Genomic DNA, 18,446 nt, shown 5'->3' on the forward strand with positions numbered 1-18,446 from the left:
GTTAGATCAACTGACGAGAGTTAACTGAATTCGGAATGTCTACACGAAAATACCTTTTCGTGAATAGTAAAAAGCGTACGAGTGTCCATTATAAAAATATATTTGTTATTATGACTATATTATAGTGGCCATTGAAAACTATAATTGTACATATTATGTAAAAACTCGAATGTAAAAAAAAGTAATGTGGGATATAGTTTAAATGACCAATAATGATCTGAAAATAAAATACCACAGAGACTGCAGTACCAATCATTCTTTTAAATCTCGAGGGCCGTATACGCCTATAGTAAAATTATATAATAATAACCAAAAAAAAAATTAGGCTGTCAATAACATTAATATAAATGTATAATGTATATTATTTAGGATTATACAAAATCTGGCTTAAAATCTGATTGCGGACCTCATCAAATAAAAACAGGGTGACCATGGGGAAGACCCCTGTCATAAAGATAATACAACTAGAATAAAGTACAAACAAATCACAATAATTCAAATTCTTATTCTATTTTCTTAAATTTTATACCGAGAAATTACTTAATTTAGTTCCGTATTCGAAGGGCATTGGAATACTTTGAAAACATAAAATAATTTCATGTGCGTGCCAGAATTGTTTAATAACTATTATAACTACCGGCGTTGTGTGAATGTATATAATGTTATATACAGACGTAAATTATTTAATTAAATAGGTTAGAACGACAAACGCGGAGATTATAGAATGTATAACGAGCGCACTTACAGTGTAGAAGTATGACATTTAAATTGATTATATTAAGTACCTCACACAAAATTCGTCTTAAAAGTTGTTAACACCGTGTTGAGTGAATATTAAATAACTGTAGATTTAATAATATATATAAATGCCTAACCGTGTACTATAACAGTAATCGTATAATACTATTGTACTTTTATATTAAAATTACGTAAAGGCAATAGGCACACACGACACACGGTAAGGGCATTTTGGTGAAGGCGTCACCTTGCAAGTCAATGTCACCTGCAACATCGTATTTTGGCGTTAAATATTTCATATTTTGCATTAAAATTTAAAGTTCCAACAGTCCAACTAATATTGATTTTTTTGTATATTAAATTCAAAATGTAATCAACTATAATGTACTCGTATATTGATTGGATAATTATATTATGTTATATTTTATTATACGTATATTATGTTGAGAATCTTGTAACACAACCAATAATAAATTTAGGTGACGTATTACACCACCCTATCATGCGGTGGCAAATTAATGACAAAACGTCAACGCAATCCATTTTTTCACACAAACACTCAACAGCCGCATTTAATGCTCCATGCAACCCGGTCATAATGCATTACGAGAGAAATTTGGACACAATTTAGTGAAATTGGTAACGGCCGCGTAAGGCGTCACAGACATCAATCCATCAATTCCATTACTTGTGTAACATGTAAATCATAAAATAATTTGGTTGACGACCAATAATCATAACACTCACGAGCAGTGACCGTGCGTAACGTGTCGGTGGTGGCAACTGGCAATATAATAATAATAATAATAATAATGGCGACGATAAATAATCTTCGACAAAACCGGCAAAGTACCTACCCATCGTACCTATATTATATTTCAATAATAATAATATAATACCGCCGCGTGGCCCAAAAAAAAAAAAAAATTCGGGGAGAGGTTATAATCGGTAAATCACGAGAAAAGTCATCTGCGCACCCCCCGCAGACCGAATATTTCCGCGTATGTGTGTGTTTACTTAGGATTTCAGGCCCATTGTCAAGGCGCTACTACCGTATTACTATATACACACCTTTACGAATCGCGTGAAATGATCGGCTCGACGGGACACACCGTGCACGTCATACACGACGAATAATATAATAATATTATATACTGAATTGAGGAACAATCGATTTCCATACACACTGCACATCGTACCGTACATAATATAATATACCTACATCATTGTACTTGTTTCGAGAGACCGTTTACTAGCTGGCGCGCAAGGAGACAATATTATGCAGCAGTGCGGCGACCTCCCATTTCGAAAAAGCAAAACGTTTCCTGGAGGAGACGATAATATTATACTTGATATTGTACAACGTGTGTGTATTATTCAATATTCTTACACTGTGAATCGCGGGTTTTCAGATTTTTTGGAAATGAGTGAGTTCACAGGCTCCACAAAAAAAAAATCAAAGTTGCGTTCTACTAGTAAGCTGTATAAATGCACTTCTATTTTCAAGAAGTTCGAATTTTTAGAAAATAGCCACCTCTTCAATACGATTTAAGAAAAATAAATGTCATAGAACACTTACAATGATTTTGATTTTATTGATTATTGACATTTAGAATTACTTAACAATAATATTTTTTTTAAAAACACATATAGGTATGTAACTATTAAAAACGCGTTGATATTTTTTGTAATATTAAAACCATTTTTACAAACGATGAAAAGTCAATTTAAATTTATTATTTATTTAAATTATTAGAATAAAATTAAATTAAAAACTAAAACTCAGATACTTTTATAAAATTAAGTTGTTTAAAATTTTTAACGCCTCAATACACCTGCATTGTGCACCGAAAGTGTTTGAAAATGTTGATACGTAAACAATATATTGACAATTATTATCAGAAAAAACATCATAATATAATCAATATATTTTGTATTAGTTTTATTATCTAACCATTTTTAAATAACTTTACTCTATTTTATTGTGATTTAAATATGATGTAATAAAAATAAAAAATCATTTGATTTAGACTGCGATGTAAGTTGTTGTGTAATAATTACCTATAGTTATAGTTCGCCGTAGAAATTTTGAACAAATATAAAATCAACTAGACAGTTTGAAAGTTAGTTTGTAAATTTGCATTAACTATATATTAAAAAGTGTAAAAACCGTAAATGTGGCCAATTTACTACCTATGGGTATCTTTGAGATTATTATTATGAATTAAATCTTATTTATTCAAAATTAGACCAATTTCAAAATTTTTTTATAATATTATCGATAAATAGTTAACTCTATATAAAAAAACGTTTTTTTCAAATTTTCGAATTTTGAAAATTTGTTTTTTAAAAAATCAAAAAAGTGGTTTTTAATTATTTTTTAAAACATTTTAAAATGAAAACCTAGTGGACATATATATTATATTTTAAAAATGCTCCAAAATATTCATACTACATTTTGAATGAGAGCACTGAAATACCGGTTAATTAACACAATATGGATAGGTATGTGTGTATTATACGACATATCATTACTACGTGAACTATTTTATAGCATACTGCATTCACATTTTCCACGTCACGGTCGCCATGTTATAATTTATAATAATAATAATAATAATAATATAATATTATAAATAACGATAGTATATATAATATAATAAGACGTATAGCGGACGCGCACAAGTAAATTGCGAGGAGAGGAAAAAAGCTAGTCAAAGTTATATTATAAGACAACTGCAGGCACGCCGGAGACGACGGGGAGCGTACACGATACACTACCAGGTAACCTGCCTGATAACCAAAAGAGGAGACTAGAAGAGGAGAAAGAGACGGAAAAAGAAACAAACACGACAAGTCCGGCGTATGCAAATGATGGTTTGGTCGTCGCGTGAACACATACACGACACACATGCATGCGCGTGGAACACATATTCTCCAGAGTCTAGACATTATACATATATAATATATTTGTACAACGTACACCAATCATTCCCACGCAGTTGACCAGAGCAAAGTACCCGTATAATAATGTCATTATTACACCGGAGACGACGAGAAAATAAAAAAATTATAAATAACATTATAATATATTATATTATTATATTAAACAGAACGTGAATAACTGCGATCGATCGCGCGACGGTCCTGTTGTAAGCAGAAATCGGCCCGTTTCGCCGTTCAGGTGTCACCCGCGTTAATAGAGGCGTAATTTTCTAAATATAAAACGACGTTTAACCACACGATATATTGCTATGTATACATTGTAATTAGGTACGTCGTGAATTACGCGAGCCACAGCAGTGTATCGCATGTGTTATTATAATGCAATGCGTATTTAATCGGTCTTAAAACTAATTTTTTCCATCGATATCGTTTCAGTCGTTTCACGATAACACATAATATTTTCGTCGGTCGCAACGAGTGGGAAATGATTTTTTCATCTTCGGCTGGTCGGATAGAACTATTTATTATCTTGTCAGTTTACGTGTTTGCCACTAAACCGTTTTTTGTTATTATAATATTATATATGGTAGTGCTGTCTTTTGCTTCACTGTTATACTAACAAGATATTCCGTCTCGGTTCGCCATCGTGTACACTATTATGTTACTTGATTCTTTTGTATATAATACATGTACAGTGTACAAATATAATTATATGATTTATTGTTACTATTATTATTATTATTATTATTAAGCCTATACACGTCAATAAATTATTGTTATATTATTATGTTTTCAGAAACGAAAATACATTATCAAGTATCAACCGAACAATAGTTTTTCGCACTTTCAAGAGGTAAGAAAATATTTAAATCATCACCATATTATATTATTGGTACGATTGACATTTAAAGTTATTACATTTTAATAGTGTTTAACTTTAATAGTACAGCACATACAATTATACAATAATATTGATTCATTTATTTCAAAATAACCACTCACAGTATGATGATTTAGTAAAAACTTTATATCTGTAGAAAAACATATTATAATATTATACAATACTACAATCCATGACAATATGACGATGGATGATGTGTATAAGTAAAATATAAATTACGAAAGTGAATAATATAACAATAAAATAAACAAGAGTATTGTGGAAGAACAGATCAGTGACCCTTTTTATTTATTGTTCCTGTTTTTCATCCATTTCAATATGCTACTATACCTATATATTACCAAATCGTCATTTTTGTCGTCGTTTAGAAGAGGGTTGTTCAGGAATGTATAATAATTTTTGTATATGTATAATCCCTAGAAAGGATTAAAAAAAGCTTCAACCATTTTCTATGAACGAGTTGTAAAGAAGTCGACTTTACATTTGTGCATAATAGAAACGGATATATTATTATTATGGGCATGCATTCAATGATTTTTGCAGTAAAAATTGTGTTATTTACAATGAAAATATTATAATAAACACACATTTCGCGTAAACTGCTGTAGAAAAATACTTACGGTAAGGATATCTTTCAGGAATTGTCATTGTATATTATATTGCTGCTCCACGAGTACCAGTTTATTGATTTCGTATTTTTATGTGAACGTATACCTACATAAAAAACGACGAATCTAAAAGAAAAAAAGTTAGGTAAACATCACAACAATACCATGATGACAGTTTAACAATATAACATAATAGTGAAATATTGAAATCGTTTGTTCAACTGAAATTTAAAAAAAAAATTGTTCAATTGAAATTTTAAACGACCTGAGCTGCATTTTTTTTTATTGGTGTAATTCGTTATCGCGAGTGAAGCAAAAAGTTTAGCACGCTGTACCTGTACGGCCACTAAAGTGCGATTATTAATTAATATTACAAAAACTATGGTACAAGTGTACAACCGATTAAATAAAATCAGATGGATGCTATTTCTATGCAACCAATGTAATTCTCAAAAATGTAAACAAATCAAAACCTACCTTAAATCAGTATCACCAATTATAGAGAAAACAGTTTTTATGAGAAATTATTGTTTATTAACTGCTCGCGATTGAGCACTCGAGCTAAATTCCTAACCATTGTCATATTATTATTTTTATTTGATACAATAATTAAAGTTAAGATGTTGTACATAATCTGCGATAGTACTATACATAAGTAAGTGTAAAATATTAAAAGCATACAATTCCTGATTTAGAAACGATAAGACTGTGAACCAACAAGGCAACAAACCATCGCCAACCGTGTAATATTATTATATTATACAATCATAAAATGTGTACGTCTATCGAAGCGAAATGCGTGTAAACATTTTATTAGTTATGTATTTTTCTACTCTCCAAACAATATTTTTATTTCACAAAGCTCGTTAATAGAGTAATGAATGTGAGTAGTGAGTACTTGTTTTGAATATATTAAAATCATTATAATCCAATAAGAATGTAAAGTGAGTCGTTTACGTGGTATTTAAAATTATAATTTACGACGATAATAATGACGATATCGAATTATCTATTGCGTACAAAACGAACAACACTAGGGTTAAAACATTTAGGGAAACGATCTCATCTCACGGCAGTTCTATTTTAAGTATCCGGGGAAGAACCTGATGGTAGCAAATTCTAACATTAATATAGGTACCAAGCAAATGTTTAGCAAAATACGTTAAACGTAAACACAAAAACACTATAAAACGTATAGTTTATAGTCAATGATAGATTAAGTCGTAAATTATGGGTTATATAGTCAAACATTTTGTAAGTTATATATAATTTTCGAAGCAACGTGTCCATATTTTGTGTGCTGTGCGATATCACACTATCAACTTATTAGCAGCTAGAGTCGAGTAACTTATTATATAACTGTGGACCTATATTATGTTACACCATACATGAAGAAGTATAGACCTAAAGATCTACAGCATAGAAAAGGAACAAAAAATCAATTTTTCTCGAAACTATTTATTAATATTTTGAATCGTGCTGGGTTTGTTCTATAGGCGCTCGATTTATAATTATTATGCACTAGTCGTATGGCATGAGTGATGATCATCAATTAAATATAGCACGAACTGCAGAGACAGCATATATATATTATAGTATTTTATTATTATTGTGGTACATAGGTAGTTCGTCTGCTGCTACGGAGTGCTCGAGATTCCGGGCGTGACGAGAGGCACTTAACAAGCGTCCCGGGCCTTTATTATTTTATCACATATATAATATTATATTATATTGTTACAAACGCGTCTGGCTGAGCGCCACATATATTCGACATACGAGGTCAGGTAGGACTGTTGTAGAACAGTACTAGCCGAGCAATGGTGGTAATAACAATAATAACAACAATGAGAGTATATATATATATTATAAACCGACCATTATAATACACAGGACTATTCACCTAACATATTTTCCATTCCAATTTTTTCCTGATCGACATTCATCAAAAATCTAATTTATGAAATCTTATAGTACCTATAAGTACTTAACTACATTAAATTGCTTTTTTTTTTAAATCTTCGGAATTTTATGCGATTTAAGGAGTAATCCTATAAAATTATTTTTTTATACGGAAAGAACATCCCGTTTTTACTTAAAATACATAAGTATGAATGCATTTTTGACACGTCTAAATCAAAAGGCAAACAAATAGTTATAAATTCATAAAAAAAATATCCAAAACTGAAAATTTGAATACATTTATGATTATATTATAAAAAATTGAAAGATAAAATGAAGATGAGCACACTTTTTGAGTCACCATGCAGTGTATGTTTAAATAACGCATAATTTTTGGTAGGTACATAATAATACTAACCTGTCTATGTACTTTTTGCGTATTGTATACCTATAACGTCGTGTTATATCGTTATAATTGTGTAGGTATTAATTTAATCGTATCGAGAGAAGATTTTTATTCCTTTGAAAACCAACAATAACGCATGTCCAATTATAATATATAATATAATATATATTATTATGCTCGAAATAACAGGATTCCAATACATATTATTATTGTTATACTCTTACGCGCATATCCCTATATAATAATATATTGTAAGAGTGTCGAAAACGTCAACGATTCGCGTCGCATGCATCAGTACCTATTTTACACGACGTCTTTTATACTATAATATAATAGTAATTATTATACGTAAGTATATTTCAAAACTTTTTCTATACAATACAGAATTGTGTAATACCAACCTGGTTGTATTATTCCAAACGTCTTCGGATATTATAAAATCATACGTCTATATATATAAATAATAAAACGAATGTTTCTTTTTAATAACAATTATACAATTAGTTGATATAAGTACACACGTTTGGTTTGCGAACGCAGGTGCACACGTTACGATCCAAATCACTTCAACTACAGCTGTAGGCGTATTCTAGGCTTATGCGACAGTTTTTGAAGATTAGCAAGCGAGAAAGAATTCACATTGCACCAATTGTATTTTCAATCCCATACTAAATATGTAAATCGTATTTCACCGAAGTCCAGTTTTCGTGTTCTGTGTTGCACAACGTGTGGATCGTTATGGCATTATATCCAATACAGTGGAAAAAAACCATAGTCTAAAAATTAACAAACTCCTGCAGTAAAAATGTTTAATCTAACAAATAGTAAAACAATAAATAATATCTATAAAATATTTAAGTTTTGTTTAGCAGTTTGTGGTGGGCTGAAGTTCAACACATAAATCGGCCAACATTTTACAATCTTGCTTCTCCTATTGAGGAGGATTCGAGGTGGTTAGCCCTATTTCAAAAATTACAGATAAAAGGTACATTGTTTGGGTAGACTGTTTAAATATTTTTCTGGAAAAATGTATATCCTAACCCTATAATATTTCTCTCCACAATGTTTCTAAGTTCCTGTCAAATTTTGTCAATTTCTCAACCTCTATGCATTTATAATATATACAATATACATTATACTTAATTCCATGCTACACTTGTTAAATAAATAAAGTAGGTATAAATCTCACAAATTATAATAGACGCCCCTCTATGCTTTTTATAAAAGACGTAAACCGTCATTGGTCGAAATTATAATAAAACTATTTAGGGTAACTTTTACCACTGTACATTATAATAGAGTATACGCGTAGGTGTACAACATCCCATCCGTGGATGATAAAACGACTTTTTTCTCATCTATCCTTGTATAAAATGCTATATAATATATAAAAGTGTAAGATTTATAACAACGATTCGACTGTACATTTGTCACCCCCGCGTAACATAATATCTCGAGATTATTGAGGAGTGAGTGCAAGAAAAAAGAAGATAACTTAAGCGTATATGTAATATATAGCTTTTTCCATTATGGGAAAAATAACTAAACTTTTCTTTTTTTTTATTTTATCTCGTATGAGAGACAATTTTTTTTTTATATAGTTTTTCGATGATTTACTGCGCTCTGCCTCTTTTCTCCATTATTAGTACACTATATCAAATGTATTATTACATACCCACCGCTCGTAATACTATCAGCCCTATTTGTTGTGACATAATATAGTATAGACAATATCCATTGTTTTGAGTTTTCTATAACTGTACCCAATAATAATATAGCACCTATATAACCTTTATAATATTATATAAAATATGAAACTGACTGACAGACGTCGTATCAACTCACAACACAAATCAATACGCCTAAAAACTTGACATTTTTCACAGAGGTTTCTTATATAATATAGGATATAAAAAATTATAAACTTTTTCTAAATATAACTTAAAATTTAATATAGAAAACATTTAAAATGTGTCTAATGCACATTAATGCACATTTTGTGCAAAAAATTGCACAAATAAATAAATAAAATGGCTTTGATAGATTTTGAAAAATCAATCAATAAATAGCATAAAGAAGGAGTTAAAAATTAGTTTATTAATTACAATATATATAGGAATGCAGAGATATGAGTATATTTTTGTTATATGCATATTAAAATTACTTGACCAAACAGTTTTTTTAACGTATAGAAATTTATACAGAGTAGTTGTTAGCCATTTTAGGCATTGTCTTATACTTTATAAACCCAATTCCTACCACTGGAAAATGGAGCAATAAAATAGGAATAGGTACTCACATTCATTTCATAATTGTTTGTAGGACTATACATATTACTCACTTGGCTGCATTAGAAATCTGTATTGTTTACATATTTTTGGTTAATTTTCAAGGGTTGAGAACTTGAGGTACAATTATACTGATTTCCTCATGAAGTTGTTAGACTTGAACCAAAATACATCAAGCACTATATACGTATAGGCTACATCGGCTGTATCAAATTCATCCCATATGAATTGCCCATCTAGATTGAACTCTTGAGGTTTGCTGCCCGTTAACTGAGGTAAGCTCAAAACGAAATACACCAAACATCATATCTTACATTTTTTTCCGGGCGAAGTCGAATAATACAGTGTTTTATATTAAACACGAAGAATTAATATAGTTCAGGGATGATATGTCCACTTACCAGTAAAAGCACCGCTGTCGGTTTAAAACAATATGCTTAAAAAAACACTTTTGTTGGGGCTACTATTTTTATAAATTATAACAATACCCACGTGGTCGATCAAATGCAACAAACACGTAATATATTATATTATTTTTTTTCACAGTTTCAGTTCGATCTCACTTATTGTACACCTCATTAAAATTATAAAGTAGGTACAGCTGTACAATATTTTTAGGATATCATGTAGTTGGAGCCAGTAAAACTGCGTTGAATATCCGTCGCATCGACAGTACTGCGAGCACATTAGAAACGTCATAGTCCGCAAAATGTACGATATAATTATTGTTTATTACATTTGCACACGAAAGTGGATATTATTATAACGTTTTACGACGATTTTAGGGCGTACCTGCTACCTACTGCCCGTTGCCCCGGTGTCGTGACAACATTTAATATATTATCCTAATCGTTATTGAGATAATATTTTTTACACAATTACACAGTATAGTATACCCATACGTATTGTTTGTTTTTCTTTCAGATCCGTCACACGCTTATTAAATATAATATCCACAAAAATTACTTCATACATACCTAACAATAATATAATATTATGTATTATAATAAGGACCGCGACTGTTTACTTCCAAACAATTTCTTCGCGGTCGAGGGGAGTGACAAAAAAAAAAAATCCGCAAGATGTATATAATAAGCGTTCGTGCCGATTTGACGTTTTTCTTACCTCTAGTCAATACACAATAAAAGACCCCTGATATGTGAAAGAGCATGTGTGTTTGTGCTCGGGCACAATCGTACACCATGAACAATGCGTGGCGGTTCTTTTCTTGAAAAAAATTCTGTTTAAGTCGCGAACGGCTGGTTATTATTATTATTTGTTATTATTATTATTATTATTATTATTATCACACCAAACGTGCATATAGGTACCTACGAATAATATGATAATATAATTGATTGTTATTCATTTATTTATTTTGCTGGATGAAATTCCATCGGGGCCCCCGGTACCAATAATGCATAACAATAATAAAAGAACTGTAATAACGCGCGGGGACAGTATTATTTTTTTACAATACATTCTACTCGCCATTATTATTTATTTCATCTCACCTCCGCCGCTGCTTTAAATGTTCAAATCACAACATAATCGAATATTATTCGTACACACACATTAAACATAATATAATATTATTATACACACAAAGAAGCTAAACGGCATTTTAAATTTTTATATAGGCCAACGCAATAATAGTAGTAACAATATTGATAAATATTATATTATAATATATACCTATACCACCGACGAAGTCAAAATAAGTATTATAAGATTATTCGATGCTCGAACGCATTTTTATTCAAAAGTATAATGTAATATTTATTGGAATTCGATAAGAAATTCAAAATTAAATTTTACTTTGTTGATGATTTTATTTCTTAAGAATATTGATAAAATAAATAAAATGTCACTACTATAGTACTATACAATATATCCAAGGACGTATTTTAAATGTTGACACCATAAGTAAATCTATTATTCTGTCACTATTACCCATCCCCCCTCCCACCACCAACCACCATATAAAAATTGTACGACTATACGAATTGGTTCCCAATTGTCGAATTAGTCTACAGGTAACATACGAATTAGTTACCACAAGCTTTCGTGATAATATAACCTTGTGAGATTAATTTTTAAAATTATTACTATACATTCAACCAGCAACAATTTCCTTCCCATTTATTCTGACTTAGGACTGTTTGAAATTCAAATAAGTTCGAATAGTTCCAACACTATCTCGAATACCTAGGTATGGTTAAAAGTGGTCAAACAAATATGATGTTTTATAAATCGAAATGCTTGTCAATAAGTAATACTGTTCATGAATGGTAAAAATCTGGTAAAATAATTTTGAGCCATTTTTAAAAGTTCCATCAACAAACACTGTTTTCATTTTGCCGAGTATCCCTGAATTATGTGAACAAGTAAAAATTATCAATATTATAAGATTATCGATTGTACATATAAGTATCTTGTAACAGTGAGTTGTATGCTGATAAACTAATAAGTAATTTTATTTGGGAATCAATTCGGACAGTTGTATGCTAGAAAATATTTTTTTTTTGGAACCAAATCGTACACTTTTATTGATCCGGGAACCAATTCCACGTTTGCCTAAAAATTAATCCCCACCAAATTATTTTGAAATAAAAAGTTAGCAAGAACTTACAAACACTCAAAATTCAAATTAATTGCCTAATTGAGGAACTTTAGAAATAACCTATGCCTTTTACATTTTTTTATGATCAATTTTATAGAAACTACTTTAGGTACTTAGTTTTATTATTTTACCACTAACTGCTATTGTTTTTACTCTATTAATAAATTATCAGATTGTATCAACCAAACTCCAAATCAAGTAGTACAATAGAACACAATAATTATAGACCATAAGCCAATAACTAAACCGAGAATAAGATTTTATAACTCTAATAATATCAAAATAATTCAATCAGTAGCTGCTCAGACATTATATCTATATTTTATTTACCTACAGAAAAAATCATTGATATAATTATTACAATAACCAAAATTATATTATATTTTATAAATAAAATAATCTCGATTTTTAGATAAAATTCCGATATATGATAAAAAAATGTTCATGTTTCTTTATTAACCAATGAGGGTGGACGACGTAGTAGGTTGTAGATTGTACATACAGAATATGCTGCCACCCCTAAATCCCTAAAAAATTTGACACCCGAGACAATGGCACCCCTCACGGCCTCACCAACTATAAATACGTCTCTGAATATAACTGCATTGCTGACATTCGGCTACTGAATATTGTACCTGCGAGTGTATATACAGTATGATTCATTTGTCATGACTTGGGCAATATCGTGTTGTACATATTTTTATTTTTTAAATATGACAAACAAATACTGTTTAATCGTAGAAAAATATAAAATAATAAGTGCATGTTCTTTGACGTTATAAAAAATCAACAATTCCTTTAATATTTTCTAAGATATTGGTTAGTTGACAATAGAGGAATCGCCCTGTATGTCTAACAATATAATATTATTGTGCGAGCCTGCAAAGTGAAAAAAAAAAACGTTATATCCTCTCGGGGCTTTTCCGAATATCCCGTTTACGGCCTTTCGCGCAAAATCTCTCAAATCGCAAACATTATGATAAAAACAAAAACACCATCAGGGCGCAGAATTTATAGAAAAAACCGTCGAGTGTCGTATTCGATTTAAAATATGAAAAAATATTATTTCGACGCGCGTGAAGCGAAAAAAAAGCGAACAATATAATGTTATACGTATACATTGAAAGATCGTACAACAATAATTATTATTATTGGATCTTATACAATAATTGTGTGACGTGTTTTCCATTATAATAATATTATATGAATAGGTTCCGTGTTATATTAAACGATATTTTTCAAGTTTTCATAAGACGTCTTGCATAGTTGCATAATATCATAACATTACATATCATACGATCATTACACAGTTGTGATGACTGTAAAATAATATTTTATATATGTTCGTTCAAATGTCACGGACAAACGCCACATTAACGTTACACCTTCATAATAATATACGCGACGTACACACCACCGTCGACTATGGGAGGACACACGTCGCGCGAACCCCATGCCCGAGTGCGCGTGTGCGAAAACCCAATGAAAAGAACACTATAAATAATTTAAATACACGTCGCGAATAATTACGACGGTAAAATTATTATTTTATTGTTGCAATAATATTACTAACGACACGACACGCGCTCGCTCAGTCGCCTTGTCGGGTTTCGTAAAGATTTTTTTTTATGTATTTTATATAAATTCGGAGCTATAAATTATTCCATAATATCATACATTATTGTATACACGCATATCCGCTTGGACCACGCACAAATTTTTTTTAATTTACTAAATTTTCTGTACACTTTTAATTGCTGGGGATTACGCCATCGCGATGTTAGTATATTATTACTATATTATAATATTTAGTGCTCTGCAGCCCACATCAAAAACTGCTCTGGAGCGACAAATCTCCGATTTCGATTGCCGCGTACTTTACGAATTTCAATTCACTTATATACTAGAAAGTTACAAAGTATATAAAGCGGTAAAATGGTATGAACAATTGTCCATTCACAACAAACAAAATGCTAAAAATAAATGTAGCTGGTATTAAGGGTAGGCATAATTTCATGGAAAAATTTACAATGACCTATATAATACGTCGACTACCAATTCTACTCGATGAAAATATTTTTTTTTAATAGCAATAAAAATAAAACAGGTAATATGTCAATTGCACAACACTGGAATATGATATATTATTTTAAATGTATAAAAATGAATATTCATGCAAATGACTCAATATTCGAAAAACATGAAAATAAAATCATATTTTTTCATACCAGAAGAAAAAATACAGAATAACAAATAAATACGACTGACATTAACAAAAAAAAAATTGTTCGAACAATAATATCAAATACGTCAATGAATGTCATTAATGTATGTTGTGTAGCATGGGTTTATGTCTTTGGAGCTGACCCAGCCTTCCTCCCCTCAATAAAAACGTTGACGCTAAAAAAAAATCGTATTTATAGTTATCCTTTGTTTAGGTATACGTTGATCTCTAATATTTACATACGAGTTTTTTTTTTTGTGGTTTCGAAAAAATATAATATGGTAATGATTTCGGGTTCAGTATAGAATATCACCGGATTAGATTTACTTTTAAAATGAAACCGCATCCAATGCATCGGTGCATCTAATCTAAGCGATCTCGTATTGACGAAATATTACACGCTGTGCATCCAAACATCTATTGATTTCATTTTTTGATTCTAATTTTTCTCAAAATGTTTTTTCGAGACGTCAATGAGTATCATACGAATCATTATAATATTATTTATATGTACCTAGTGTCGTTACCGCAGTATATGTTACCCCGTTTTCATAACACTGTTATGTTACGACCTACACATTATATTATAGCACCTACGTACTACGTTCTATCCTTCCGGTGTTACTTATATATTTAAATATACTTATACTTAACCGTGCTCGAGTCACATATTACCTTGTTATATTTACTCATAGTATTTTCACTTAGAAATCCGCTCTCTGGTGGTGCTATGGTTTTTACGGCTGTATAATATCGTATGATAATGTGTGTACATTTTTGTACCAAACATTATTTACCACGTCTCATACTACGTCTCACACCACGTCTCACACCACGGCTCTACTAGTCGCAGTCGATGACTTTTAAATTTTAAATCCATCAACATTTCAATGCGTCCATTTTTATATATTATTATGTACAATATAATAATATTAACCTACATTTTACTATAGGTATTACCACACTATTCATTTTTTTTTTTCATTGGTCTAGAAATTTTAGTCATTTCTGCTTCGACTACTTAGACCATTAACATTACATTTGTATATATATTGTTTATATAAAATCAATAAAGAGGAGAACAAATTCTAAAAGTTTAAGTTCTAAATTATTCAGATATTTATCTAAATATTGCACTTGTTGGCTAATTTAAATTAATTATTTTTATTGTCTATACCTACTACTATTATGTTATAATAATATGTACGTTTCGTAAGTTCAATACCGTACAATGTTATGTACAAAACAACTCGTCATAAAAATATTTATTTAAGACTGCAATATGTTACTAATTTGTGTGTAGGGCACCAACGTAGTACCATTTTGTTATTTTGTGTACTTGTAGAAAAATATAATAATATATTGTTTCACAGCGCTTGTTTAATCGGTTGTGAAGAGAGTTTAACTTGGAATTCGGAGTATTGCTTCTCGTAAACGTCATATAATAATAATATAACGTATCGCCACATTATATCGAATAAACCCAGACGAGGAGATGCGAATAATTTATTATAATATAATATTATTATGGTTTACATTTTCCCCAGTTGGCGAGCGGCCGTGAATTTGCAATAATAATATCTTCAAACGAATATTATTTTTTCACCCGTGAAAAAAACCAATCGTACTTTTTCTCTTCTTTTCCCGACCGATTGATTGTGAAAATATGAGGAAAATATAAATTTTCAATCTTTTGCTATACAACGAAACTATATTTTTTATACATTTTAAAGTGCATTCCAAAGCGACGGCCGACATATTTTTTATAAGTTTATGAACCCGTGACCATTGGATTTTTTTACACAGAATTGTAGTATTATTATTATTTCGAATTTCGTATAGTAAAACACTGAAACGCATCGCGTAGCGCACATAGCACACACGGTAACTTATTTGCGTTTATATTAGAATGTTTTTCGTGCACGCAAAGTTTTGTAAATTTATTCATATATATATATTATATATATATCATACCGTTCAGCAATTCGTTTGTAACGCTTGAAAATTAAAACATACACACACATAAATTGCACAATATAAATTCGCCAAGGATGTAACGAATGTGGTTTTTTAAATGTTTTTAACAAAATGCCTTATTGTGTAAATTATTATCTTGAAAACAACTATATTTACAGTTCAAGTCATATTATTATATAATATTATGAGTAACCAGCGTAATATTTTGAAGTGTGCGAAGAAAAAATAAAAATAAATACTTATTCCGAAAAAAAACATCTGAAATGAAATACAAATATTATTACGCCCCCTGCGTTTTACTTTTTGTCCGTTTGACCTTCGTTAAATTTTCGTTTAACATTAAACCATGTCAAAATTCAAATGTGTACTTGTGACGACGTGTGGTAGTGACTAGAGGTAGGTACAATACATTATAGAATAAAACTAAACGTTTCAATAATATTCTCGACGTCGAGGTCTTACAACATAATAATATACACTATACAATTTATACACTGCGACTGAGGGATTATTCGTTTAAAATATATAAAATATAAAATCTTCAATTCTATACGACAATGCGACGGGTCGTGGTCGATGAAATCGAATGTCATCAGGGGAGGTCCAAAGTAGTTCAAATCGTTGTTTTCTTTTTCATATGTTATATTTCTATGTGTGCACAATAAATGTCTGGTCACTTCAGATCCACTCGAATTCGTCACTTCGTTCCGTTTCTATTGTGTTCCGGCCACGTTTTGAGCACAAAATATTATATCGTTTGCCCTTTTCAAAAACATTTTCTGCATTGTGTTCGTGACGATTTTTATATTTCACTATTTCCTATTATTCTCATTTTTCCAAATGTATATTATATAAAAGGAAATGTTCCTGACACTTTCGTGTTACATATCAATTGAGGTGTGCACACAGGTCACCACCATGCGAGTTCGCTTCAAATTATCAAATAAATGACTAAATAGTATTTGGTTGACGATGATCAATAACGTATGTAATTCGTTGTTTAATACACACTGTATAGTTACAGCCACATATATTTATTATTCACATATTATTATATACAATATTATATATTATTAAATACGTATTTCAATACCATAGAATTATATTATTATTTCACTGTAATAATAATAAATAACTATTTAATTTGCAACAGTAAAATCGTATTTGAATTATCGTGCATCATTGTCAAACACCCATATAATTTACGTACCAAATAGTTTTTGAATTAATCGAAAAGTTGAAATGTTCATAAACTAATTTCGAATGACCATAAAATAACTCTATGGGTGTATCTGTTATAATATTATCCAATTTTACAGTTTATCTGTTTAACTCTTATAATTCATTTCGAACCAAAAAATACTGTTAATTTTAGCTGACCAACAATTAGAGTTGAGGGTTGAAAATTCAAATTTAAGTAGTTAATCCAAAACGTACTAAAATTCAATTTTAAAAATTTTAATTAACTTTGAAATTAAATTAAAAATATAATCCTAGAATATTGAACACATTTGAATCGTTTAAAATATAAATAGTATTTTATTAAATAATTTAAAAAAACACATTATCTTCAAAATGAATTGTCTATTATTATAAATGTTGTTTTTTTTTTTATTGGGAATGTTGAGAAACAGAAAATTGCTTCTCATGAAAAATCAGTTATTTTGGCAATAGTACGTTTTAGATTTCCACCCATCATGTTAACTACTAACATGTTAAGTTGTGCTTTGGACTTAGCGAGAATTATAAGAGATATATAGGTACCTTAAGTTATTATTTATACCTTATAGTACAGCTATATCTAAATATAGCCCATATAATATATTAAGACATTTG

General features: G+C 30.0%; 1 protein-coding gene across 1 annotated transcript in view; it reads left to right on the forward strand.

Moving 5' to 3' along the window:
- Nucleotides 1-4,459: 4,459 nt before the first annotated feature.
- Nucleotides 4,460-18,446, forward strand: part of LOC111038637 (frizzled-5) — a 53,796-nt gene continuing 39,809 nt past the window's right edge. Inside the window, exon 1 of the mRNA XM_022321823.1 lies at nt 4,460-4,537. The gene's annotated coding sequence lies outside the window, so the exon portion shown is untranslated. The remainder of the gene's footprint in view (nt 4,538-18,446) is intronic.

This window comes from Myzus persicae, unplaced genomic scaffold (genome assembly GCF_001856785.1).
Source record: "Myzus persicae strain clone G006 unplaced genomic scaffold, MPER_G0061.0, whole genome shotgun sequence".
In the NCBI taxonomy this organism is placed as follows: domain Eukaryota; kingdom Metazoa; phylum Arthropoda; class Insecta; order Hemiptera; family Aphididae; genus Myzus; species Myzus persicae.